Source organism: Arachis ipaensis, chromosome B10 (genome assembly GCF_059453495.1).
Source record: "Arachis ipaensis isolate K30076 ecotype BB chromosome B10, ASM5945349v1, whole genome shotgun sequence".
Taxonomy (NCBI): domain Eukaryota; kingdom Viridiplantae; phylum Streptophyta; class Magnoliopsida; order Fabales; family Fabaceae; genus Arachis; species Arachis ipaensis.
The window spans coordinates 131,483,545-131,510,190 of record NC_142435.1 but is presented as its reverse complement, the minus strand read 5'-3'; positions in this window follow the sequence as shown (position 1 = coordinate 131,510,190).

Here is a 26,646-nt window from a genome sequence, read left to right as displayed (position 1 = left end):
CCTTTCAAAAGCGTTGCCAATTATATACATACACTTCAACGCTTGTCTCTCTCATTTTGCATCTCGTATATATGGTTTTGGCCAATTGCCTGAGCCACAAGAAACATTCTAAGGTTCTCTACATTTTGTTCTCTCTATTTCTCTCTTTGCATTAAATTTTGGATTTTGCAACATTTGATATTTCTAGTTTCTTATTTTGACTCGGATCGGACAAGTGGCTCTTCACATATATATGTGAATGAAGCTTTCAAGATGGTTCCCTTCATTCATAATTAGCTAGGATTGAGTTCAATTCTCATTTTCATTCTTATCTTCTTTCTCATTGTGATGCACCATATACTATGTAATTTAATGTTTTTAAATGTTTAAACATAATTTTTATAGGACTAAATTTTTTAATAAAGTAAAAATTATGAGAAAATAAATATTTAATTACTTTTAAATTAAGATATATAGTGAGATTTGTATTTATTATGAATTATGAATAATGATGATTAATTTTATATTTTATTTTTTTAATCAATTTTTTCATTCTAAAAGATCGATCATTTTTTCTTTTTATGATATATTATAAATGATGGAAGCACATTGAACACACAAAACAACACCTTTTTAGTGTGTTCTTGATTCATCTAGACACAAGAATATATTAGAGAGAGAAAATAAATGAAAAGGAGGAAAATGATTATATCCGAAGAGAGAAAGGGAAAGAAAAGGAGAGATTGAAAATTAATTTGGAAGTATAAATGTATACCTTGAATTTTATTCACCCTCCAATATTTGTGTGCACTACCTTATTACATTAAATATAAAATGATCTTTTAAATTTCAGGCAATATCATCTACTGAAACTTCTATAAATTAACAAAAAATTAGCCCATATTTGTATATACTCTTGGCCCCCCTACACCCTTTCCAAATTTTTTAATCTCTAAGGGAATATATATATATATATATAATAGTGATTAGAGGTATTAAAAAATCAATCAGATATACACCAAAATCAATCATTAATATAAAATATATATTAAAATATAAAATATATATTAAAAATAAATTAAATTATATATATTTATATAAAAATACATAATAACTAAATTTGGTGGCTGATTTTAGTATACAAATCATATTTTTGTTAAAAAATATTCGTTTTTACTAAATTCATATATTAGATCCGAATTTTTCCAATCGGATCGAGATTTTCAAATTTATTGGATAATATCCAATAAAACTCAAACAAAGATCGAATTTGATAACGAATTTAGAGATAATATCCATAGATTCGATCAGATAGGATAAATTTGACTAAATTCTAATATATATATATATATATATATATATTTCTAAAATGATTAAATTAGTAATATTCACTTGTTAGGTGATTTTGTTTTATTATTTAAGAAAATAATGTTGGAATGATTAATTATTAAGTTACAATATTTTAAATTATATTTTTATAATTAAAAATCTCAGAAACAATTTTGGGAAGAAATAAAATCCAAATTAAAAATTATTGTTGATAGAAACAGTATTATTTTTTCTTCAAGAAGGAAGAGAATTGTTTGTTGCATATACTTTTTCACTTACTACAAACACGAAAATCACGGTGGTTTGAGAAGCAAACTGATGATGTATTCTTCACCAAGAAAGTGGAAACACTCTCAATATCATTTTTTTTCAAGTCAAGAAACTATCAAAAAATAGCAATGCTTACTTGGAAGAGTTAACTGATTCAACACTTTTTTATGGCCAAGAATGGTCAATTTCAAAGGACTGTATGTGTGTCAAGGGTAATAGTGACAATTCACTTGTATTTGGGTTGAACCTTAATTCTATGCGACCAATCTACAATCTATATATGTATATATTATATATTTATATAAAAATATATTTCAAATAGATGTTGGATAAAAGGCGTTTCACTAAATACAAAATATCCTTAACTACTAAGAGAAAATTATTATTTAATAATTTAATATATATTTTTTTATCAAGTTATATAGTAATATTGTATTTTTTAAATAATGGTAAGGTCGGATATCCGCAGATTAAAAATGAATAAAATTAAAATTAAAATATTTTTAACTTGCAGATAAAATAGAATTAAATTTATATAAAAGTCTTAATCTAAAAATAAAGTTTGAATTAAATCTAAATTCTTTTATCTTATCCATTGTCACCCTGCTTAAGGAAACATATGAACAAAAATTTTTTTATGATAAATTACTTTTTTTTTTATTTAACTATCGGGCCAGGCCGACCCGATTCTAATATCACTCACACCACACACGTAATTAGGCTTGGGTACAAAAAGGAAAATAATTAATTGATAGCCCCATTTATTTGATTTTATTATGAAGTTATTGTGTACGTATTTGATATGAATAACTAATTGATAGATAATTTTTTGTATTTATAAAATATAATTTATACGAAAAATATGGCCAATCTCTTTCTCACCTCCTCATCATTCTCAATGAAACTGTGGAATTAATTTTGAACAACTAGACTAATCATATGTCACAACTATTATTATTGAATGAAGCATGGAGAAGAAAAAGGCCACAGTTATAAATTGTCATGTATGATGTAGCTATATATATAGGGTACAAAAAATGTGTTTCAATTTCCCTATGATAGCGATTACTCACTTAGAGAACTCAGAACTTGTTTATTAATGCACTCAACAACACATACCGTATTTTCTGAAGAACACGAGAATGATTGCAAGTCCAAATTTTCATTCACATTTTAAAAAAAATAAAAAGGTCTTGTATTGACAAGACATAGAATTTTAGTAATATTCATCTTCATAAATTTTTAGCAATTTACTTTCTTAATTAGTTAGGGTAGGTTAAATGTAATAATTTTACCGTTAATTTTAATACACACATGCTCAGCGAATTAAACTTTGTTTTTTAATTTTTTAACAGTATATTCCAATTTTGACAGGCCAAGCACCACAAAATAAATAACATTTGCAACTAAAAATTGTTATAAAATCGCTAATTTTGTTACGAAACGATTGTGTAATAGAAATAAAATTATTGCCGGTAGTTAAGGTAAGTCCCATCACAAAAAATTTTTGTGACAAAGAAAAAAATTTGTTATAAAAGTGGTAACAATTTTTTACTTATAAAATATTTTGTGACAATATAATTTGTCGTGTCATAAAATTTTGTACTAAATAAAATTTGATTTTGTAATATTTTTTATTTTTTTAATTACAAAAACATAACATTCATTTTGCAACAAATTTTTTAATATAAATTACACGTATAATTTATCAAATTATATTCATTTTTAATTAACTAATATATCAATTAATTTATTGATTAAATTAACATTTATATAATACATAACAACATAGATAATTCAAATATCTTACATTTTAACTAAGATTATTTTAAAATAAAATAGCATTAAAGTTAGCGTTACATTTTAAGGACCATTTAAAATAGCATCAAAGTTAGTGTTATATTTTGAACTTTATTTAAAGTTCTGTCACTAGCTAATAGGTTGCGGCGTACAAAAAGCAATATTCGAACCCCTTTAAACGAGCGAGTAAATTCACCATTCGACTAACTCAAGTTGGTTTTCAGCAAATTAACCTAAGAGTTCTGCTAAGTAGACAATGGGAGGTGCGAACAACGTGAACAATGAACTGCACTCCAGGCCCACTAAAACAAAAAACATTCCATTCTATTTATCCACCACAACCCTAGCCTCTCACCTTCCACCTTTCTCTCCTTTTACCGCAGCCGCTTCACTCTCCATTCCCTGTTGCGCCGTCAGCAATACACCTCACCGCTGCCGTCACTGTCTGAAGAAGCAACGCGCCACACTGCCGCTGCACCTTCTTCTCCCATGCGTTGCGCCCTTGTGCTCCTTGCAACCGACGCTGCCGTTGTACCTTCTTCTTCTCTATGTCGCGCCCCCTACACCTCTACCCTTGCTTCCACGCTGCTGCGTCGTGTCTTCGCCACTTCCATTGTGTGCCACTTTGCTTTGTTCACTCAAATGGTATGACCCAACTAAACATCTATATTTAATGAAAATAACCATCCGCATACATAGTAAAATGGACATCATGTGGAGCATGTGCATGCAGAATCAAGCAAATCAAGTAAAATACCAATAGTATACCCAAATAAACATCTGCTTTAGAATGAAAAGAACCATCCACATACATAGTAAAATAAACATCTGACTTAGTTGATAAGAGTCGTGAACAGCAGCGATGGCGAGAGAACGACATTGCGAAACAGCAGTGGCTGCAACTGCACAGGTATCGTGGGACATCAGCACTCTCGGACGGACAAACTTCTCGCGTCAAAGCTCTCACCAGCGACGATAGCAAACTGTGGATACGGACCGGCTGGGAACTGTGGAGGCAGCGGCCGTCCTAGGGTCGTGAATAGCAGAGTAGGCTGTAAACCCCGCTAAATTAATAAATAATTAGTCAATAAATTAAATTTTAAAAAGAAAAATTAAAAATGTGAATATTATATTAAAATAGGATAGAGCTCTTTAAAATGAGAATTTTGACACTAATTTCGAAGAATTTGGCCCCAGATTGGGCAGAACGGGCCAAACCGGTCGAACCGGACTCGAACCGGACCTGTGGACCCAACCAAGCCCTCCTTAATAAGAGACTCCGCGTCTCCTTCTTCCCCAAAAAGGGAATTCATGCTGCAACTTTGAAAAGGGGAAGAGAGAAGCTTATCAAACCCTAAGCTCACTTTAATCTACCATAACTTCTTCATCTGAGCTCCGATTGCCGCACCGTTTGTGGCTATGCGTCCAGCGCGTCGAGCTCTACGATTCTATCGGATCAATTTCATTAGTAAGCTTCTATTTCACCCCAGTTTTTCTACCCCTTGAATTTCAAAAATTGGTAAGAACCCATGTTGAGATTTTGTTTAATTTGGTACTCTAGGTTCAATTTAGCTTGTGGAGCTTGACGGATTTAGTTCGTTTAGTTCGTAGGTATAGTAAGGATTCTAAACCCTAGCTATTTCTTGTTTTGATTATGTTGGATATTGAGTTGTTGGGTATATATATGCATGTATATATATGTGTTAGGTGTATGAATGCATGATATGGAGACCTTGGAATCATTGGAAGCTTGATTTGAGAGCTTGGTGGGTGTTAGAGTTTAATTTTGGTGATTGAAGCCTTGTAATTTTTGCCTAAGTGGGTTGCCTTGGTTAATACGTGGAAATTGGCCAAGGTATGGTTTAGGTTTTGCGTATTTAATATGTAATATTTTGTGAAAACTAAGGCTAGGTGACCATAGGATAGGTTGGAATGTATGTATATATTTATTGCTTAGTGCTCTTGATAAGAAGTATGTTTTGGTTTTGGTGCTTGTTGACTGAATGATAATTGACGAATTGATGATTAAGGACTTGAGGACATGAATATATAAGTTTTGAATTGGTGAATTATGATTTTGTTGTATATTTGGGAAGTGTATGTATGATATTGTTGATTTGGGGTATGGTATATTATGAAGATTGTTGTGGTGTTGAGGAAGATGTGCTTGTTAATGATTTGCAGGTTTGGTATTGAATTGAGAGTGACTTTTAATGAAAATGAGGTTTTAAAAATTTGGTTTCTACCCAAACTTCGATGACCCATAACTTGGCTTCCGGACCTCCAAATTATTTCAAACATATTTTGTATGAAAATTGGGTCCGTGAAGTTTACGCCGTTCGAAGAATAGAGGAAAAATTATTTAAAACAGAAAAGTTAAGCGTGTCGGAAGTTGGGATTAAAAAGGTTGGAATTCTGCAGCTTTTCAGACTTATGCAAATTTTTGGAAAAACGTACGCTCATGCGTGGCCCACGCGTACGCGTGACCCAGCATTTGCGTACGCATTCAGCTGCTCGCGACGCGACCAACCCTTTCGGGTTGAGGTTCTCGCGTACGCGAGCAGGGAGCTGTGTACGTGAGTGATGACTTTTCATGCCCACGCGTATGCGTGGCTCACGCGTACGCGTGACCGGGGATTTGCGTACGTGACCAGTGGCTCGTGACGTGACCAACCCTTTCGGGTTGAAATTCTCGCGTACGCGAGCAGGGGCTTGCGCTCGCGAGCAAGGGTTTCTGCACGCCCACGCATACGCATGGCCCACGCGTACGCGTGGCCCCTGGTTTAACAAAAATGGATTTTTGTGTTTTTAAGTCAAACTTCAAGCTTCTAAACCTCTATTTTCACTCTTTTAGCCCCATATCATAGTAGTTACTCTAGCAGTGAGTTGAAGCTAGGAAATAGAGGTAACTTGGGGATGAAGTAAAGGTTAAAAGTGATGAGTTATATGAGGAGAATGTGTATGTATGACGGCTATATGATGCCATGGCTATGATGAATGATTATGTAATGAATATGAATGGTTATGAATATTATGCGGCCTATGAATTTAATGTTATCTGAAACACGAGTTTTCCTGGGTACAGAACCGTGGCTTGCCACCACGTGTTCCAGGTTGAGACTCGATACTCTATTGACCTTACATCGTAAGGGTGACCGGACACGTATAAATTCCCGGGAATGGATATCTCCCATTGGGTAAGTTATATATGAATGAATGAATGTATGAATTATGAATGAAATGAGAAAAAGCTATGCATAAACTCATGGGGATGCACGACGAGGGACAGTCCAAGGGTTTCGGACTTGTCGGGTTGGCTTGATAACCGACTGATGAGCCTCATCAACCATAGGACAGGCATACATCATGTGCATTTTGTTTGTTTGTTTGCTATGCATACTTGGGAATGCCTAATTGAGTATATATTATTCTAATTGTTATATTTACTACTTGCACTACCTGCCTTCTACTTATGCTTGAAATTGTTTGATTATTTGTCTCTGCTAAACTATTGGTGATGGAGGAGCGGAGAAAAGGTGGACAGGTTTGGTGTTAAAGTTAAGTCTAAGCTGAGTTTAGAATTCCCTAGACACATACCCCTTTTATGGTTTCTATTTAGTATATTAAGCTGTATAATCTGAGTGCCGGCGTTCTAGAATTTCCACTAGCATTCCCAGGACCTTATATCTTATATGTGTGGCACCTTTACCATGCTGAGAACCTCCGGTTCTCACCCCATACTGTGTTATTGTTTTCAGATGCAGGTCGAGAGGCACCTCGCTAGGCGTCTGAACTTCTAAAGCAGAGTGATTCCTGGGTTCTTTTGTTATTCAATTTATGTATATATGTACTTAGCTTTCTCTCCAAGAAACTTGTTTATTTTGTCCCTCTTAGAGGTTTAAGGAGAGTTAAGGTTTTATCTCTGTATTTTGGGTATTTTAGGATACGTATATATGTATGTAAATATTCTCCGGTCATAAATGTTCCGAGGGTTACCTGAAACTGTAGGTTGATCTCGGACGAGATCTTCTGTACTGGTCGGAGATGACGTGTCCGGCTGGTGGGTGGCGGCCGGAGCTGTCGTGTCCGACTTGTTGGACTGGCTGCGCTGCTGATCCTTCGTCACCGGAGGGTGGTGGTACCTGCAAGGGACTCCGATGCTCAAGTTAGCAAGTGTATTAAGCAGGTTTTTAGTAGAATCAGAGTATGAGTTATACCTGGGTGCTCCAGTGTATTTATAATAGTAGAGGATGACCTTTCTGGGGATAAGATAATTATCTTATCTTATCTTATCTTATCTTTGAGTGAAGTCATCTTATCTCCAAGGGAACCGCCCTTATCTCTATAGGCTTGGGTTGCCTTTGGATTGGGATCGTGTTCCTCTATCTGGGCCCTTTTATTGGGCTTTCCAGGCAATTTGGCCGAGCTTTTTGAGAAGAGGTCGGATAGTCTGACCTGAAGAGGTCGGTCGCCTTGTCGCTAAACATCCCGGGTCGGACAGCTTGACCCAGGGTATGAACAGTGCCCCTGCACGAGCTCGGTTTTTCTTTTGAGGTCGAGTCTTAGTTTTAAGACTTCGATCCTTCTCTGATGAAGCCGAACTCGAGCATTTTGTCGACTTCTTCTTTGTAGAGTTCTCCTTTGAATGCGGAACGTTTCTCTTTGAATTTTCATTCTTTTGAAAACGCGCATCTCCTGGCTTTGGGAATGCACGAGGGTTTTAACCTTATTAATTCTTTTTAATGCTCCGTTTTCTTTACCTCCCACGTTCATTTTGAATTTTTTCACAAAAAAAAAACGGTTTTTCTTCTCTGTTTCCCTTTTTCTTTCTACCTTTCTATTTTTCCTGAGAATTTGCGTTTTCACGTTTCTCTCTGTGACATTGTTTGGTGATTGCTGGTGCTTTCTTTGCTTTGGAAGGCGATTCCGGATTCTCTCTTTCCGTCCTCACTTTTCTTCGAAGCTTTCGCCTTTTTCCAGGTTGGTTTCTTCTTTCCATTTCTTTACTTCCTTCGTCGCTTTGCATTCGGTTCTTTGGTAAAGCTTTGATTTCTCGTTTGAATGCATGCTAGAAAGTTTGAACCTTTTCACGTTGTTATGCTCAATTGTTGCTGTGATGCATGTTTCTGGCATTTCTCTTGATGATTGAGGTTTTTTAGGGGTTTGCATATTTTGTTTTTGTAGCTTTCTGGGGTAATGGCTTCATTTGATTCTTTTGAAAAAAGGTTGCATCTTTGATGTCCTCTGTTTGACGTGTTTTGTTGTTTACTTTCTGATTGAACTGCTATTTTTGTTGCTCCTTTGATGACTTTGTTTTGACTTTATCTCTTTCGGGATGTTGCCTTTTGGAAAAGGGCTTTTCTTTGCTGGGAGTTTTGTTTGGATGTTAGTCTTGTAGATTTTTTCTGAGTCCTTACTCTGTCACTGCCTCCAAAGGATGCCCCTGGACCTTGTCTTGGGGTTTTCCTTTTACTTGTTTGTATGCTTGAGTCATGCTCTGCCATGAGTTGATTTTGACTTTGCCCGAGATGTTTTGGTTAGTAATCTATTTCTTTCTTTCTTGCTGTAGGACTAGTTGACCTCATGTCTTCTCGCAAAAATATTGTTGAGACGTCTTCCCAAGTCCCTGAGGGCATGGCTGATTGGGTGGATTCTTTGGTTCTTCTGTGTGTTTCGTTGGTTGACTCCGAGTTTTGTCAGCAGCTTAGACAATTTCATAGGATTTGTAATAATAGTAGTGATAAAAAGAATTATGAGCTTGTATCTTCCAATTCTGAAGAAAGGGTTTGTTTTTCTACCCGAATTGTTGGAGAACGCCCCTTTTTCTATGCATACGACTTCTTTTTTAGTCAAATGAATATTACTCTTCCTTTTACCCCCTTTGAGACCAACCTTTTGTGGTCTTGTAATGTAGCTCCATCCCAGCTTCACCCCAACTCCTGAGGTTTTATAAAAATCTTTCAATTGCTGTGTCACGAACTAGGTATCCCTGCTTCGCAATCCCTCTTCTTTTATCTCTTTGTTTTGACAAAGCCTGGGGTGGTTAAGAAGAAGGCCGCCTGGGTTTCTTTTCGAGCTTCCCAGGGAAAGAAGGTTTTTTTCATGTTTGATGAATCTTTTTGCGATTTTAAGAATTACTTTTTTAGGGTCCGAGCTGTTGAAGGAGCTCGGCCTTTTTTTCTGGATGAGAATGATGAGCCTGCCTATCCTTTAGAATGGCAAAAGAATGTAGTTGTGTCTAAATATACGTGGGAAATGTTAGATGAGGCTGAGCAGGCCTTTGTGACTGTGCTGGAAGAAAACTAGGGGCAGCCTCCCCATCTTGATACAAAGAAATTCTTAGGAAATCCCTCTCTCTTCCGAGCTGAGCTGGGTAGTGGTCGATTTCTCCTTTGTTTTTTGCTTATTTTGTCGAATTTATTTCTTTTTCTCTTAGTTTGTAACAATATTTATGTTTTTTTCAGAGATGGTGAAAAACAATGAATCTATGAAGGCCTTTAAGAAGGCGAGGAAAGCTACTGCAGCTCAGAACATCTCGGCTAAGATGGCCAGGGAGGGGTCCTCTCAGGTTCAGTAGAAGCCATCCATGCCGAGCTCTCCTGGACCGAGGAGGATGATCCCTACTCCTCGGGTTCGTTTGGTTGATCCTCCACAGGCTTCTATCGCTACCTCTGGCGCTCCTCCACCGAAAAAGCAAAAAAACAGCTGAGCCTTTTAACCTTGATGCCCTTGACTTTGATGCTGTCGAGTTTGTGGACCAACAAATCGGTCCTTATGGTACCATTCCTACTGACGATGTTTCTCTTCTTCGCCATCTGTATTTTATTACTCGAAGTAGCATCAAGATGGAACACATGGGGGTGGCCTTATATCGGACTGCCCAAGATCTTCCTCTTCACGCTACAAAGGCCTTTATGGAGGAGGCCAAGTTGGAGTTCGATCGGATGAAGGGTTTGAAGAAGGAGCTCGAGGTGAAGGTGGCCAAGTTAGAGAAAGAGTTGGAGGGTGAGAAGGCGAGTTCCATTGCCCTGGCAGCTTCTGTGAGATTGGCTGAAGACACGGCGTTGAAGCACAAGGAGAGCTATGTCACGACCTATAGGGAGATGATGCGTCTCAGGGAGGATTTGGAGTCTGCCCGAGCTGATTATGCCGAGCTCCATGGTCACCTTGTAGAAGCGTAAATGCTGCTTATGAGAACCTGAAGGAGAAGGTTCGGGTTCTTGCACCCGAGCTTGACCTTACTCTCTTCAGCTTGGACAACGTTGTAAAGGACGGCAAGATTGTCCCTGACGACCCTGATGAAGATGATGTTGAACCTTCTTCTGTGCCTGCCACCAAAGTCTCTGTTGTGCCAACTTTTTCAGCTCCTTCAGCTGAGGTTGGTCATCTCAAGTCAGAACCTGATTGTCAAATCTTGAACCAGGATGATGGGACCGTGGATGCGGTGCTTCTTCAGACTCGTCCTCCTTCACCCCGTGTTGATGCCGATGAGAAGCCTTTGGATCCTCAATGATATTTCTGGATATTTGTGTAGATAGCCCGGCTTGTGGGCTTTTGAACTTTATATTTTGTAAATGATGGTTCTGACTTTTTGCTACTTTCTTAGTTGCTTGTTTAGCAACTTTATTTTGAAAAACAAAGTAGTTTCCAAGCTCTTGGGGCTGATTTTGGTAGCCTCTTGAGTTTGTTATTATTATAACTTGTATTTTTTATAACATGTCTGTCTGCATCTGCCTTGGTACCTTTTTAGGTTTTTTGGGAGTGTTGGAGCCTTGTTGTCCGACCTCTTTGGATTGCCTTTGTATTTCATACCTGTGGCTTGATTCCTTTGAGGTTGTGGATATTTGGATCCAACTTGTATGTCGTCTTCCTTACTTTAGCTCGAAGTTATTTCTAGTAATCCGTTTTGTTTGGACCTTTGTGAGGTCTCTGTTAGGAATTACTTTTTATAACGTTAAGGTTTTTGGGAGGCCGACTTCATCATGTTAGTCTTTTCTAAGTTATTTCTAGTAATCCTTTTTCTTGGACCTTTATCAGGTCTCTTTTAGGGATTACTTTTATAACTTGTTCGTGGGAGACCGATTTCATCATGTCGGTCTCTTCTAAGTTATTTCTAGTAATCCTCTTTCTTGGACCTTTGTTAGGTCTATTTTAGGGATTACTTTTATAACTTGTTGTTCTGGGCCGACTTCATCACGTCGGGCCCTTCTAAGTTATTTTAGTAATCCTCTTTCTTGGACCTTGTTCAGGTCTCTTTCAGGGATTACTTTTATAACTTTATGTTCTGGGCCGACTTCATCATGTCGGGCCCTTCTAAGTTATTTTAGTAATCCTCTTTTATAGGGTTGGCCAGACCTCTTTCCAGGGATTTACTTTTTATAACTTTGGTTATTGTGACTGGTCCGACTTCTTTATGTCGGCCCGTCTTTAAGTTATTTTTTAGCAATCCATTTTATTAAGACCTCGTCAGGTCCTTTCTATGGATCACTTTCGATAACTTCTTGCATTATTCTGTTTTCATCTTTGCCGATTTTGTAGAAATTGGGTTTAATCCCCGTTTGGTCGACCCTTTGACGAATTTGGTTTTCATCTTTGTTGGTCTTTATCGTGATCGTGCAGTGAATTTGATTTTCACTTTCTGCCGATCTATAGCTTTATAATCGGGTGATGACCGTTTCAGATTAATGCGTCTTGAGAATTTGTAGAAGATCTAAACAATTTTTATTCAAAAGAAAATACAGATATATACATGTGGGAGTTTTATCCCTCTAAGTCGGGCAATTTGTAGGTCTTGGCTTGGCACCTCATTAAAAAAAACCTTTTCAGGAAAAAGAGTGCGCCTTATCCTAAGATCCTTTATCACGCCTAACTATAGTACCTTTTTAGGTTGCAGGCGTGCCATGACCAAGGAAGCTTTCGCCCTTCAAGTTCGGACAGTCTGTAGTAGCCCTTTCCAAGTACTTCTATGACTCGGTAGGGTCCTCTCCAGTTTGCTGCTAGCTTTCCTTCTCCAGGTCGAGTTGTTATGATATCATTTCGGATTAGGATGAGGTCGTTCTCGACAAAACTTTGCGGCACCACCTTTTGATTGTATCTTGAAGCCATTCGACGTTTCAATGCCTCTTCCTTGATCCGAGTTCTTTCTTGGATTTCTGGAAGTAGGTCGAGTTCTTCCCTTTGAAGTTAGGAGTTGACTTCTTCATTATAGTGGATTACTCTGGGCGACCCTTCTTCAATCTCCACTGGGATCATTGCCTCAATTCCATAAGCTAATCGGAAGGGTGATTCCTTTGTGGTGGAATGTGGCGTTGTTCGGTATGCCCATAGGACTTGTGGGAGCTCTTCAGCCCAGGCTCCCTTTGCGTCCTGTAATCTCCGTTTTAGCCCGGCCAATATGACTTTGTTGGTAGCTTCAGCTTGTCCATTGGCTTGGGGATGTTCTACGGAAGTGAATTGGTGTTTTATGTTCAAGTCTTCCACTAACTTTCTGAAGCCTGTATCTGTGAATTGGGTGCCATTGTCTGTGGTGATGGAGTATGGAACCCCGAACCTTGTGACAATGTTTCTATATAGGAATTTTCGACTTCTTTTAGCAGTGGCGTTAGCTAGAGGTTCTGCCACGATCCATTTTGTGAAGTAGTCTACCCCTACTATGAGGAATTTGACTTGTCCTGATCCCTGAGGGAAAGGTCCGAGAAAGTCGAGTCCCCATTTTGTGAGTGGTCAGGGCGAGGTTACGCTGATGAGCTCCTCTGGCGGGCCGATGTGAAAGTTGGCATGTTTCTGACATGGTGAGCATGTCTTTACGAACTCTGTGGCTTCCTTTTGTAGAGTTGGCCAATAAAATCCTGCCCGGAGTACTTTTTTGGTAAGTGCCTGTGCTCCGAGATGATTGCCACAGATGCCACTGTGTACTTCTTCTAAAACTTTCTTTGTGTTGGAAGTCGGTACACATTTTAACAATGGTATTGAAATCCCTCTTTTGTATAGAGTATTGTTTATGATAGTGTAGTATTGTGCCTCCCGTTTTAACCTCTTTGCCTCCTTTTCATCTGTGGGAAGTGCTTCTGTTTTGAGGTAGTTAATTATGGGAGTCATCCATCATTGATCCAGACCTGTTATGGTTAGGACTTTTTCTTCTTCCAAAATTGACGGGTTCTGCAGCATTTCTTGGATGAGGCTTCTATTATTGCCCCCTGGTTTGGTGCTGGCTAGCTTTGAGAGTGCATCAGCTAGGGCATTCTGTTCTCGGGGCATGTGGCGGACCTCATATTCCCCGAGTTGTCTGAGCTGTTCCTTGGTTTTGTCCAAGTATTTTTTCATGGTGGGATCTTTGGCTTGGTAGCTCCCTGCTATTTGTAAAGTGACTACTTGTGAGTCGCTGACGATAGAGATTTTTGCCAGTAAAGAATGTCATAAAAACAGCCGTGTTGTAGATATAGTCTCTAAACCGACAAAAATCCCTTCGTACAAACGTTTTGGGTGTCACAAGTAACAAACCCCTTTAGAAATTATTAACCGAGTATTCAAACCTCGGGTCGTCTTTTCAAGGAACTGCGAGGCAGTATGTTCTTATTATTGGCTATAAAGGTTGTAATCGGAGTTTAGAAGATGAGAAGCAAGTAATTTAAATGACAAGTAAAGTAAATGGCAATTAAAATAAATAAATACTGTAAAGCAGACTTTTGGCAAGGTAAGAGAAGTCGGAGGTCCAACGTAGTTATCTCTCTCAACTATAATGAAAGTTGAATCTAAACTCCACTTGGTCAATCTTCACTAAGGCAAAGGAAAGTCAAGGGACTAATTAATCTGGTCTTTGAATCCTATTTATTTCTTAAGAAAAGGTTGGGATTACTTAACTTCAGCTCAATTAGCAAGATAACGATTATCAATTATGTTGAGTTACTAAATTCTTAACCAGAACCAAAAGGGGAAAAAGTAAAATTGCTGGAATAATAAAAATATCCTTAGATGGGAAGCAATGGTAACTTAAATCAAAGAGAACAATCATAAACTGAAAATACCTTAATTATCATTAATTCAAATAACAGTCTGTAATATGGAAGAATTCTTAAATCAAATTATAATAATCAATTCAAATATTGGAATAAATAAATAAAAGTAAAACTAAAATAAAAGAACATTAAACATGGGATCCAGAGTTACTCTTAAAACAAGAAGAAATCCTAAATCCTAAAAGAGAGAGAGAAGATCTCCCTCTCAACTAAATCTAAATCATTGAAAAGTAAAATATGCGAGCTCCCTTTGAATGGGTGCATTTCCACACTTTATAACCTCTGGTCTATGCTGTCTGTACTTGGATCTGGGCCAAAAAGGGCTTCAGAATTCACTGAGGGCGTATTCTATAAATTCTGGTGCGTGGCCTCTGACACGCGTCCGCGTGGGTCACGCGGTCGCGTCATTTGGAGCTTTTCCTTGCCACGCGGTCGCGTCAGTCATGCGATCGCGTCATGTGCGTTTTGCTTAAGGCGCGCGGTCGCGTCAGTCATGCGGCCGCGTCGCTGCTGATTCGTGCTTGGCACGCGATCGCGTCATCCATGCGATCGCGTGGATACCAGTTTCCTTAAAGCTCCGTTTTGCTTTCTCCTTTCATTTTAGTATGTTTCCTTTTTCATCCTTTAAGTCATTCTGCCTTAGAAAATCTGAAACTACTCAACACACCGATCACGGCATCAAATGGAAATAAAGGTAATTAAAATAATTAATTTTTAAAGCTTAGGAAACATGTTTTTTCATTTACATCACATAATAAGGAAGGGAAAGTAAAACCATGCAATTAATGTGAATAAGTAGGTGAAGGATTGTATAAATCACTCAAATTAAGCACAAAAGAACTCATGAAATATGGGTTTATCAACCTCCCTACACTTAAACACTAGCATGTCCTCATGCTAAATCCAAGGTAAATAATTAAGGTTAAAGTGATGGAATGTCATGCAATGCAATCCTAATTTAAATGCAACTACCTAAATGAATGATGCATCATGCAACTCCAATTTATTCACTCATATATAAAGCTTACATGTAGTCAAGTTAATTCACATTCTCAAGGAGTCATGTATATATATATATAGCCAACCCTTAAATAATAAAGCATTTTAGCAAATGAGATGGGAAAGAAAACATTGTACAAACTTGCAAAACAATTAGTAAATTAAGTACAGATATATGTTGATAAGTTATTGAACCCTCACTGGATTTTGTATTTACTCTCCAGTCACTCAGTGTTTATTGGGTTTATTCACTCCATTTTTTTTATTCTTACTTTCTATAGCTTTGTTCTTCATCTAACCAATCAACAATTATAGAATATAGTCATACCAAAAAGTCATGAGGTCTTAATTAAGGTTGTAATGGGGCCAAGGTAAAGGTAAGGATATATGTATAAGGTTAAGTGAGCTAATAAGTGAATCCTTAATTAGACTAAGATCTCTCCTAACATACATATCTAGTAAAATAAAATTTCTTTACCTAATTTCCCATAATTTCCCACTTATTGTTACATGCTCATGTTTCACTTTTTACTTTTTTATTCCATGTGCATTGTTTTCATTGGGGAATTTCTTTTTGTATCCCCTTTTATTTAGATGCTGAAAAATAACTTTTTTTTAATGCACATGGTAATTGAATCACTTAGATTTTCTCATGAGCATGCTTCCCAAGTTTTATTTTATTCCTTTTTACTTTTCTACCTTTTGTTTCTATCATCCATGTTCCCAAAAGGTTTTCCACATTTAACTCTATTCATGATTTTCTATCTTAAGCTAACCAAGGATTCACTTAGGATTTTCTTTTATTTTTCTGCTTAAGGCTAGTAATTTGGCTAAATAGAATAAAGGGGTTTTAAAAGGCTCAAGGGGGCTAACAAGGGTGATGTAAAAGGTAGGCTAATTTGGGGTGAATGAGCTAAAATCAAATGATGGCCTCAATCATTCTCTTGGTATGTATCTATTCTATATTCTAAAATTGGACATATAGATTAAAGCAAAGGAAAGAACATCAGAATAAAAAGAAATGTAACACACAGAAATGAAATTATGGTTTGAATGCAACCATACAATTTAAGCTCAAGACTCTCAGGCTGTGTGTTCTCTAACTCAAGCATCATATATCATTTATATATTGTATGCAGGTTTAGTTAAAAATTCCCATTATTCTCATAAAAAAATTATTTAGGGTGGCTTTTAAAGTTTTAATGTTCCTCCTTGATGAAATGTTGTCAGCTTAACTACATCATGTAATGCTATATACAAGTTTTGTGGATTTAAATATGATATGTTCAATTTCCTAGCTTACTTCTTTTTTATATTTTTCAATTTAAACTATACTATCTTATGCTAAAAAGGGTAAACTATACTAATTAATCCACTAATAAATCAGAATTGCAGACTAAACTAAATAACTAAAATAAACTAAATGGCTAAAGTGTGAACTAAGGATGCAAAATGCAGAAAATAGAGTAAAAATACATAAAAGCAATGTATAAGTACTCAGAAAATAACAGTAAAAGGAAAAATACAGAAAAATATCCAAAATAAAAGAAAAAGTATGTAGTGGTTCACCAAAATAAACGCCAGAGATGACGACCTCCCCACACTTAAAAGGAAGCATCGTCCTCGATGCTCAATCAAGCCGGGTGTGAAGGAGTGTCATCACTGGGAGGGATGGTAGCGGGGGTCTCAGTGGTGGTGGTGGGCTGAGGGTCTGGCTGCTGTGGAGGAGGTGCTGACTGGATCGGGATCTCAAGATCTGTAGCCTCAATCTGATGTGGGACCGCTGCCTGTGGTGCGGCTGGCGCTGCCTCCTGGGGATGGGTCTCTGCCTCGAGCGCATCCGCCTCCTCCTCAGATGCCTCGGATGGTGTGTCGGGCTCGGAGGGGATGTCGCTGGATCGTATCATCAGCTTTAGGTGCTCATAGCGCCGCTTGTTGCGACGCTCCATCTGGTCAAGTCGTCGGAACAAGTGGTGCACCAGATGATAGACAGGCTCTGTGGCAGGTGGAGATGCAGAGGTGGTAGCAGGGGTGGATGGTGCAGCAGTGGAAGAGGAGGGTCCAGCAGACTGTGGGACTGACTCATCAGTAGCAGTGAATGGTGCTGGTCTGTGGCCCAGGGCTAAGAAGTTCCGGCTGTGCGGAATAATCTTCCTGCAATTCGCCGCTGGTGGTCTCTCATCGGCATCCTCCCATGGCACGTCAGCTCGACGGCCAAGCTGTGTAACTAGATATGGAAAGGGGAGGGTGCCTCGGACGTGGACCCTGGTCATATAATGCCGAATGAAACGTGGCAGATAAAGGTCCTTACCCTCCAGCACACACCAAAGGAGGGTGATCATAGCAGCCGGGATCTCCATCTCGTGAGTACTCGGCATCACATAATTACTCAAGATCTGATGCCATAACCGAGCCTCATCGTTCAAGTATGCTCTCTTGATCCCTCTAGGCATGGTAGTGTCCTGACCCATCTTCCAAGGAACTGTCGGGTCGAGAGCTATTCGTGCCTTCACGGCATCCCAATCAAACTTCATCTGGCGCATGTCCTCCTCAGCCTTTGAATAACCATCAGGCTGATCGGACTTGGCTGGGAGCCGGAGAATGTCCTCTAAGGCCTCTTCAGTGACCAGAATTTGTTTTCCTCTCAGGTGCACTGCATCCAGGGTAGTGAGATAGTAGTTGCAGTAGAATTCTCGTACCCAAGAGGAATTGATCTCCGTCAGTGTCCTTTCCAGAAAGAACCAGCCCCTTTGCTTAATTTGCTCAGTGGTGTACTGTTGGAGGGCTTCTGGAATCTTCAGAGTTCGTTCCAGGTATAGATTTCTGGAGTTTGCAAAAGTCGGGTACTTCAGTTCACAGTACCGGTTTGCAAATTTTATAGGATCAGTCGCAGGGAGCAGCTGGTCAGCTTTTTCCTGCTGTGTGAAGTTCTTCTCCCGCCATGAAGAATCATGCATTAGAGCAATGATGGACTGGGAGGAATCTCCTCTCTTGCGCTTGCCAGTAGCTTTGCCTTTGCCTTTTCTCTGTGAGGCAGACATCCTGAAAAACAGAAAACCAGGATATGGGTAAAATGGGAAAGCAAATAGGCAATTAAACAAAGGAAACTCAAAGCAGCAAGGGAGAAATAGAATAAGGAAAATGAGTAAATGAAATGTGATTGAATTTATGTTAAATGGAAAAAAAATCAATATGCCATGTTTAGAAAGTTAGAGGAAAGTGAAAATAATTAGAAAGGAGATTAAAAGGGGTAGTATGGTTAGAAGTTGAAAAAGAAATTAGTAAATTAAAATTAGTGAGTTAGTAAAGTGCGGGTTAAAGTAAGTGGCATAGAAAAATTTCATATAACACGGATTCACAGGTAAGAATAGAAGTACTCATAATCAAACAAGGAAAACAGGGTGATGCTGATTCGAATAGAAATAAAGAAAGCAAAAATTGGAATCAGTGAATCACAAATGCAGTTTATGAACCAGGAAATCAAAGAGGAGAAGAATGTCTGCCATAGCATTCATGAAATGGTTTGGGTAAAGCAGAGTAAAACAGAGTTCAGAAATGCCAAACCAAAACATGAATGAAAAAAAGTTTTAAAAAATTTGGGCAGCATTCCGGCTAAAATTGGATTATCCCGGAAAATAAACAGCAATTATAGCAGTTCATATGAATTAAAAACATGCTACAGTTACCAGTAATGTATAGAAACAGGAAAATTTTAGAGTAACAAGCAGCAATTGCAAGAAATCACAACATATGAACGAGGTCACAGGAACAGCAAAATTGCAGTTATGAAAATACATAAACAGGAACAGTGCAAGTAAACAGACCTAGATCCACTAACCACAGCTTAAGCTACCTAACAACCTAAAAATCCACTACAGAATGCATATCTATCTATCCTAATGATGAACAGAAACGGAAAAAAGTACAAAAAAAACGACAAACAGATAAAAGGGGGTTGCGTTTTGCGGAACCTGGTAGGCGGAAGAGGTGGAACGGGGAAGAAGGTGGCTGCGGTGGCGTCCGGCGCGGTGGCGGGGCACGGTGTTGTGGTGGCGGCTGATGGGGGCAGTGGCGGCGAGGGTTTTGGGTTAGTGATAGAAGAAGGGGGTGCGGGTGGGTGGCGGAGAGAGAGGGGGGGCGCGGCTGGGTGGCCGGCGGTGGTTGCGGAGGCAGTGGTGGAGAGGGGAGGAGAGAGGAAGAAGGGAGAAGAAGGGAGGGAAGGGGGTTGCAGCGGCGGTGTCCGGGGTGGCGGCGGCGTCTGGGTGGCCGGCGGTGGCGGCTGGGTGGTGCTGGGTGGTGGTTGGAGGGAGAGGGAGCAGAGAGGGAGAAGAGGGTTGGGGGTGGGGGGGCTCGCGACTGATAGGGTTCGCGGGCTGGGGGGGTTATATTTTCGAATCCACGCGGCCGCGTGGGGCACGCGGTCGCGTGGTTGGGACGAAAATGGGAGTGACGCGATCGCGTGGGGTGCGCGATCGCATGAGAGGGGGGAAAATAAGGGTGACGCGATCGCGTCGCTGGAATTCGTGCTAAACGCACGACTCCAGCGCCGTTTTAGCGCAACTCTCTGTCTCCTTTTGGGGTGATGTGCAATCCATGCGACGCGATCGCGTCGCTCACGCGGTCGCGTGGGATTGGTATTGTGCAAGTGACGCGATCGCATGGGGCATGCGATCGCGTGGGCCAATTTGTGCGAAACGCACAAGAGCCGCACGATTCCAGCCTAACTTTCTGTTCGTTGGATCCTTACGCCGATTTATATATCACGCGGCCGCGTGGGTCACGCGGTCGCGCGGGTTGTGTTTTCCGGCAACAGAACCAATTTTTTTATGCATGAAAAATGCAGAATGCAATGATTAACATGAATGCTATGCATGATTCCAGGTTTAATAAATTAAAATGAAAAAGGAAAAATGAAAGCAATTAAAAAGAAATAAATTAAAAAAGAGGCGACCATACCATGGTGGGTTGTCTCCCACCTAGCACTTTTAGTTAAAGTCCTTAAGTTGGACATTGGAGGAGTATCCTGTTATGGTGGCTTATGTTTAAATTCGTCTAAAAATCTCCACCAGTGTTTGGAATGCCAATAGCCTCCGGGGTCCCAAACTAGGCACGCAAAGCTTCTAAACAGCTTCAAATGTATTGTTAGGCTCCTGGGATGACGAATGTCGGGATAGAGTCCAGGATTCCAAGCCTTGCTTTTAAATCCGCCTCCGTCTTGATCTGCATGTTTCCATTCGGGCGGGTTAAAAAGTAGAATCTCACCGTGGTGACCAAACGTTTTCCGTGATCCATGTAATTGAGCATGATACCAATCCGTGTACTTCGAGGTGAAGCGTGGAACCTTATTGAACCTTGTGCATCAGCTCTGAGTACGAGCCATTTCCCTCTTACTCTTAAAGCCACAGAGAGCTCTAAGCTGGCCATCTGTTTCAAGCAAACCATATTCAAGTGAATAAGTAAAGTTATAAGTTAAGGATTGTACCCACTTGAAGCTTGTATTAGGTGGTAATGGCCTTGGGCTAGGTGTTTTTGGTGGTTCTGCAAGTTCCGTTTCCTTGTGCTCTTCTGTGAATTCCTCCTCTTCTTTGCAAAGATCTTCAATTGTATCTGTGTCCTGGTCAAAGTATTCTGTGTCTTCCTCATCACTCGAGTCATAGATTGGAGGTTGAGAGAAATCTACCTCTGCATTATCTTCATATTCACTTGGGGAAGATTCTTCGATCTCAGAGAATTCACTTGCGGATGCAAGTTCATCACGAAGAGAGCTAGACTTGTGACTATCATCATCAAGGGAATTTGTTTCTTGGATTATTTCGTCTGATTCTTCATAAACGATTTGCCTTGGAGAAATATCCTCCTTAGCATCAACTGTAGCATCCTGGACGGAGTTTTCCTCGATTCTGGATTCCCATGGAGGTTCAGCATCTCCTAGATCTTCAACCAACTCTTCTTCTTGAACAAAGACAGCTTCTTCTAATTGTTCTAGTACAAATTCATTCTCTGTCTTGTCTACTGGAGTTTCTGGCATCTCCTTCATGCTACGCTTTTCATTGGGCTATCCACATGGAGCTGTGGTTGATCCTTGTATATTTGAGCGCCTAGAAGCCCATTGAATCATTGCTTGCTCCAGTTGTTTAATGGTTGTTTGAAATTTAATTACTCTTTCCCTTAGGCGATCCTTTACTTCTCGAGTTGCTGGACTTGGACATGCTACAAAGAAAAGTGGTGGTGATTGGGAGCGATTGGATTGGTATTGGGGTAAGGATGGATCATATGGTGGCGAATGGTGAAGAGAAGCTTGTGAGTGTGGTGGTTCAAGGTTATGTTGAAAGGGTGGTTTATATGTACGGGGTGGGGCTTGTTGGTAGTTACAAGGTTGTCCACCATGTCTTTCAGCTGGGTGTGCACTATAGAATGGTCTTTGTCCAGGATATCTCGGAGGGTGTTGCTGCCAAAAGGGTTGATTAGATCCTCTTGGTTCTATCCATCCTTGATTGGTCTGACCTTGATGCATATTCCTGCTGTAACTTCTATTTCCCTTAACAACATTAGAACCAAACTCAAAGCGAGAGGGGTGAGAGTTCATAGTAGCAAATAAAGATAAAAAGGAAAAACAAAAATAAATAAGCAAGCAAAAGAAAAATAATTACAATAACCAATAATAAGGCACACGTTAGAAGTTCCCCGGCAACGGCGCCATTTTGACGTTAGAGATTTTTGCCAGTAAAGAATGTCATAAAAACAGTCGCATTGTAGATATAGTCTCTAAACCGACAAAAATCCCTTCGTACTAACGTTTTGGGTGTCACAAGTAACAAACCCCTTTAGAAATTGTTAACCGAGTATTCAAACCTCGGGTCGTCTTCTCAAGGAACTGCGAGGCAGTATGTTCTTATTATTGGCTATAAAGGTTGTAATCGAGGTTTAGAAGATGAGAAGCAAGTAATTTAAATGACAAGTAAAGTAAATGGCAATTAAAATAAATAAATACTGTAAAGCAGACTTTTGGCAAGGTAAGAGAAGTCGGAGGTCCAACGTAGTTATCTCTCTCAACTATAATGAAAGTTGAATCTAAACTCCAATTGGTCAATCTTCACTAAGGCAAAGGAAAGTCAAGGGACTAATTAATCTGGCCTTTGAATCCTATTTATTTCTTAAGAAAAGGTTGGGATTACTTAAGTTCAGCTCAATTAGCAAGATAACGATTATCAATTATGTTGAGTTTAATAACTGTTGAGTTACTAAATTCTTAACCAGAACCAAAAGAAGAAAAAGTAAAATTGCTGGAATAATAAAAATATCCTTAGATGGGAAGCAATGGTAACTTAAATCAAAGAGAACAATCATAAACTAAAAATACCTTAATTATCATTAATTCAAATAACAGTCTGTAATATGGAAGAATTCTTAAATCAAATTATAATAATCAATTCAAATGTTGGAATAAATAAATAAAAGTAAAACTAAAATAAAAGAACATTAAACCTGGGATCCAGAGTTACTCTTAAAACAAGAAGAAATCCTAAATCCTAAAAGAGAGAGAGGGAAGATCTCCCTCTCAACTAAATCTAAATCATTGAAAAGTAAAATATGCGAGCTCTCTTTGAATGGGTGCATTCCCACACTTTATAACCTCTGGTCTATGCTGTCTGTACTTGGATCTGGGCCAAAAAGGGCTTCAGAATTCGCTGGGGGCGTATTCTGTAAATTCTGGTGCGTGGTCTCTGTCACGCATCCGCATGGGTCACGCGGTCGCGTCATTTGGAGCTTTTCCTTGCCACGCGGTCGCGTCAATCATGCGACCTCGTCATGTGCGTTCTGCTTAAGGCGCGCGGTCGCGTCAGTCATGCGGCCGCGTCGCTGCTGATTTGTGCTTGGCACGCGATCGCGTCATCCATGCGATCGCGTGGATACCAGTTTTCTTAAAGCTCCGTTTTGCTTTCTCCTTTAATTTTAGTATGTTTCCTTTCTCATCCTTTAAGTAATTCTGCCTTAGAAAATCTGAAACTACTCAACACACCGATCACGGCATCGAATGGAAATAAAGGTAATTAAAATAATTAATTTTTAAAGCTTAGGAAACATGTTTTTTCATTTACATCACATAATAAGGAAGGGAAAGTAAAACCATGCAATTAATGTGAATAAGTAGGTGAAGGATTGTATAAATCACTCAAATTAAGCATAAAAGAACTCATGAAATATGGGTTTATCAGTCGCTGAAGATGATAAGCTTTTGAGCCCCAACCTCCCTAGCCAGCTTCAAACCAGCTAGTAGCGCCTCATATTCAGCTTGGTTGTTTGAGGCGGGGAACCCGAATTTGAGAAAAAGTTTGATTTGGGTTCCCTGATCGCTTTCAATTATCACTCCCGCGCCGCTTCCCGTTTTGTTTGTGGAACCGTCAACATAGAGATTCCATTTTGGAGGGATTTTCGGGGTGTCTGTAAATTCTGCAATGAAGTTAGCCAAATATTGGGATTTGATGGCTATCCGCGCTTCGTATTGAAGGTCGAATTCAGATAACTCGACTGCCTATTGTAAGATTCTTCCTGCTAAATCAGTTTTCTGCAGAATGACTTTTATTGGCTGATTGGTCCGAACCCTGATGCTCTGGGCTTGGAAATATGGACAAAGTCATCGAGATGTTAATATGAGAGCATAGACAAATTTTTCTATTTTTTGGTAGTTCAGCTCGGGTCCTTGTAGTGCCTTGCTGATGAAGTATACGGGTTGTTGCCCACTGTCGTTTTCTTAGACCAATGCTGAGGCTACTGCCCGACTTCCTACTGCGAGGTATAATACAAGGGGTTCTCCTTCCCGTGGCCGAGTTAGGATAGGAGGCTGTCCCAGGAATTTTTTGAAATCTTGGAAGGCCTGTTCGCACTCCATTGTCCATTCGAACATCTTTCCTTTTCTTAGGGTAGTATAGAAGGGGAGAGATTTTATCGCTGATCCCGCCAGAAATCTGGACAAGGCTGCCAATCTTCCATTGAGCTGTTGTACCTCTTTGACGCAAGTTGGGATCTTCATATCAAGTATGGCCTGGCATTTATCTGGATTCGTCTCGATTCCTCTTGTGTGAGCATAAAACCCAAGAATTTGCTAGCTTCTACTGCGAAGGTGCATTTTGCATGATTAGTGTCGAATACTTGGGTGAGGTCGGATAGTAACGTCTCTTCACTGTGTCTTTATTAACATGTCATCCACATAGACTTCCATGATTTTTCTGATGTGATCCGTAAAGACCTTATTCATTAACCTCTGGTAAGTAGCTCCTACATTTTTAAGTCCAAAAGGCATGACGATGTAGTAGTAGTTTACTTTTGGGGTTAAAAATGAAGTTTTTTCTTGGTCGGACGGGTACATCGGGATTTGATTATATTCCGAATATGCGTCCATAAATGAGAGGTATTTATATCCGGAGGAGGCATCTACTAGGGCGTCGATACTTGGGAGTGGGTAAGGATCTTTTGGGCAGACTTTGTTGAGATCAGTATAGTCGGTGCACATCCGCCACTTCCCATTTGATTTCTTCACCAAGACGACGTTAGCTAGCCATAGTGGGTACTTGACTTCTCTTATGAATCTTGCCTCCAGTAGAGCTTGTACCTGCTCTTCCATAGCTTGGGATTGTTCTGGTTCGAGCTTTCTACGTCTCTGTTGTACTGGCTGAGATCCTGGGTAGACTGCTAACTTGTGGCACATTAATTTAGGGTCTATGCCTGGCATGTCTGCAGCCTTCCATGCAAAGAGGTCGACGTTATCTCGTAAGAGCTGTATGAGTGATTATTTTGTGTCTTCTTTTAGGATTGTACCGATATTGGTTGTTTTGTCTGGGATGTCTCTGATCTGGACTTTTTCTACTTCACCTTCGGGTTGTGGGCGGAGTTCTTCCCGCCTCTGAACTCCATCGAGTTCGATGGTGTGGAATTCTTCTCCTCTGCCTCTGAGGTTTAGACTTTCGTTGTAACAGTGGCGCGCCGTCTTCTGGTCTGCTTTTATTGTAGCTATCCCCTCTGTAGTCGGGAACTTCATGCATAGATGAGGAGTCGAGACTACTGCACCGAGCTGATTTAATGTTGTCCGACCTATTAAGGCGTTGTAGGCTGAACTCACGTCGACCACGATGTAGTCTATCTTGAGTGTTCTTGACTGGTTTCCTTTTCTGAAGGTTGTGTGTAGTGAGTTATATCCAAGTGGCTGAACTGGAGTGTCTCCCAGTCCGAACAGGCTGTTCGTATATGCTCTGAGTTCTTTTTCTTCCAGGCCAAGTTTATCGAAGGCAGTTTTGAACAAGATGTCGGCAGAGCTTCCTTGGTCTACCAGTGTGCGGTGGAGATTTACGTATGCCAGTATGATAGTGATGACCATGGGATCGTCGTGTCCTGAGATGATGCCGGATGCGTCCTCTTTGGTAAAAGTAATTGTGGGGATGTCGGGTGTTTCCTCTTTTCCTTTGATATGATATACTTCTTTAAGATATCTTTTGCGAGATGATTTTGAGGTTTCTCCTCCCGCAAATCCTCCGTGTATCATGTGGACGTGTCTCTCTGGTGTACGAGGTGATCGCTCAGTTCGTCTGACATCTTCGTCACTTCTTCTTTTTCTTTGCTCATCGACTCGGTTAGCTAGGTACCGGTCTAATTTCCCTTCTCTTACCAGTTTTTCTATGACATTTTTTAAGTCAAAGCATTCGTTGGTGGAATGTCCACGGATTTGATGGTATTCGCAATATTCGGTCCGATTTCCTTCCCCTTTTTTGCTTTTGAGTGGTCGAGCCGGGGGTATTTTTTCAGTATAGAAAACTTCTCTGTAGACATCCACAAGGGACACCCGAAGGGGGGTGTAGTTGTGGTATTTTTTATTTTTTCCCCTTGTTGATCTTCTTTCTTTTTGGAATCTTTATCCTTATCTCGGGAGGAGTAGGAAAATTCGGATTTTGAGGTCTCTCCTAGTCGAGAGTTCTCCTCCATATTGATGTACTTCTCTGCTCGTTCTTGCACTTTGTTCAGAGATGTGGGATGTTTTTTCGATATAGATTGGCTAAAAGGTCCTTCTCGCAAGCCATTGATGAGACCCATAATGGCGGCCTCTGTTGGTAGGCTTTGTATGTCCAGACATGCTTTGTTGAATCTTTCCATGTAGCTGCGAAGACTTTTCCGATCTCCTTGCTTGATTCCTAATAGACTTGGGGCGTGCTTCGCTTTATCTTTCTGGATGGAGAATCTAGCCAGAAATTTCTTGGCTAAGTCG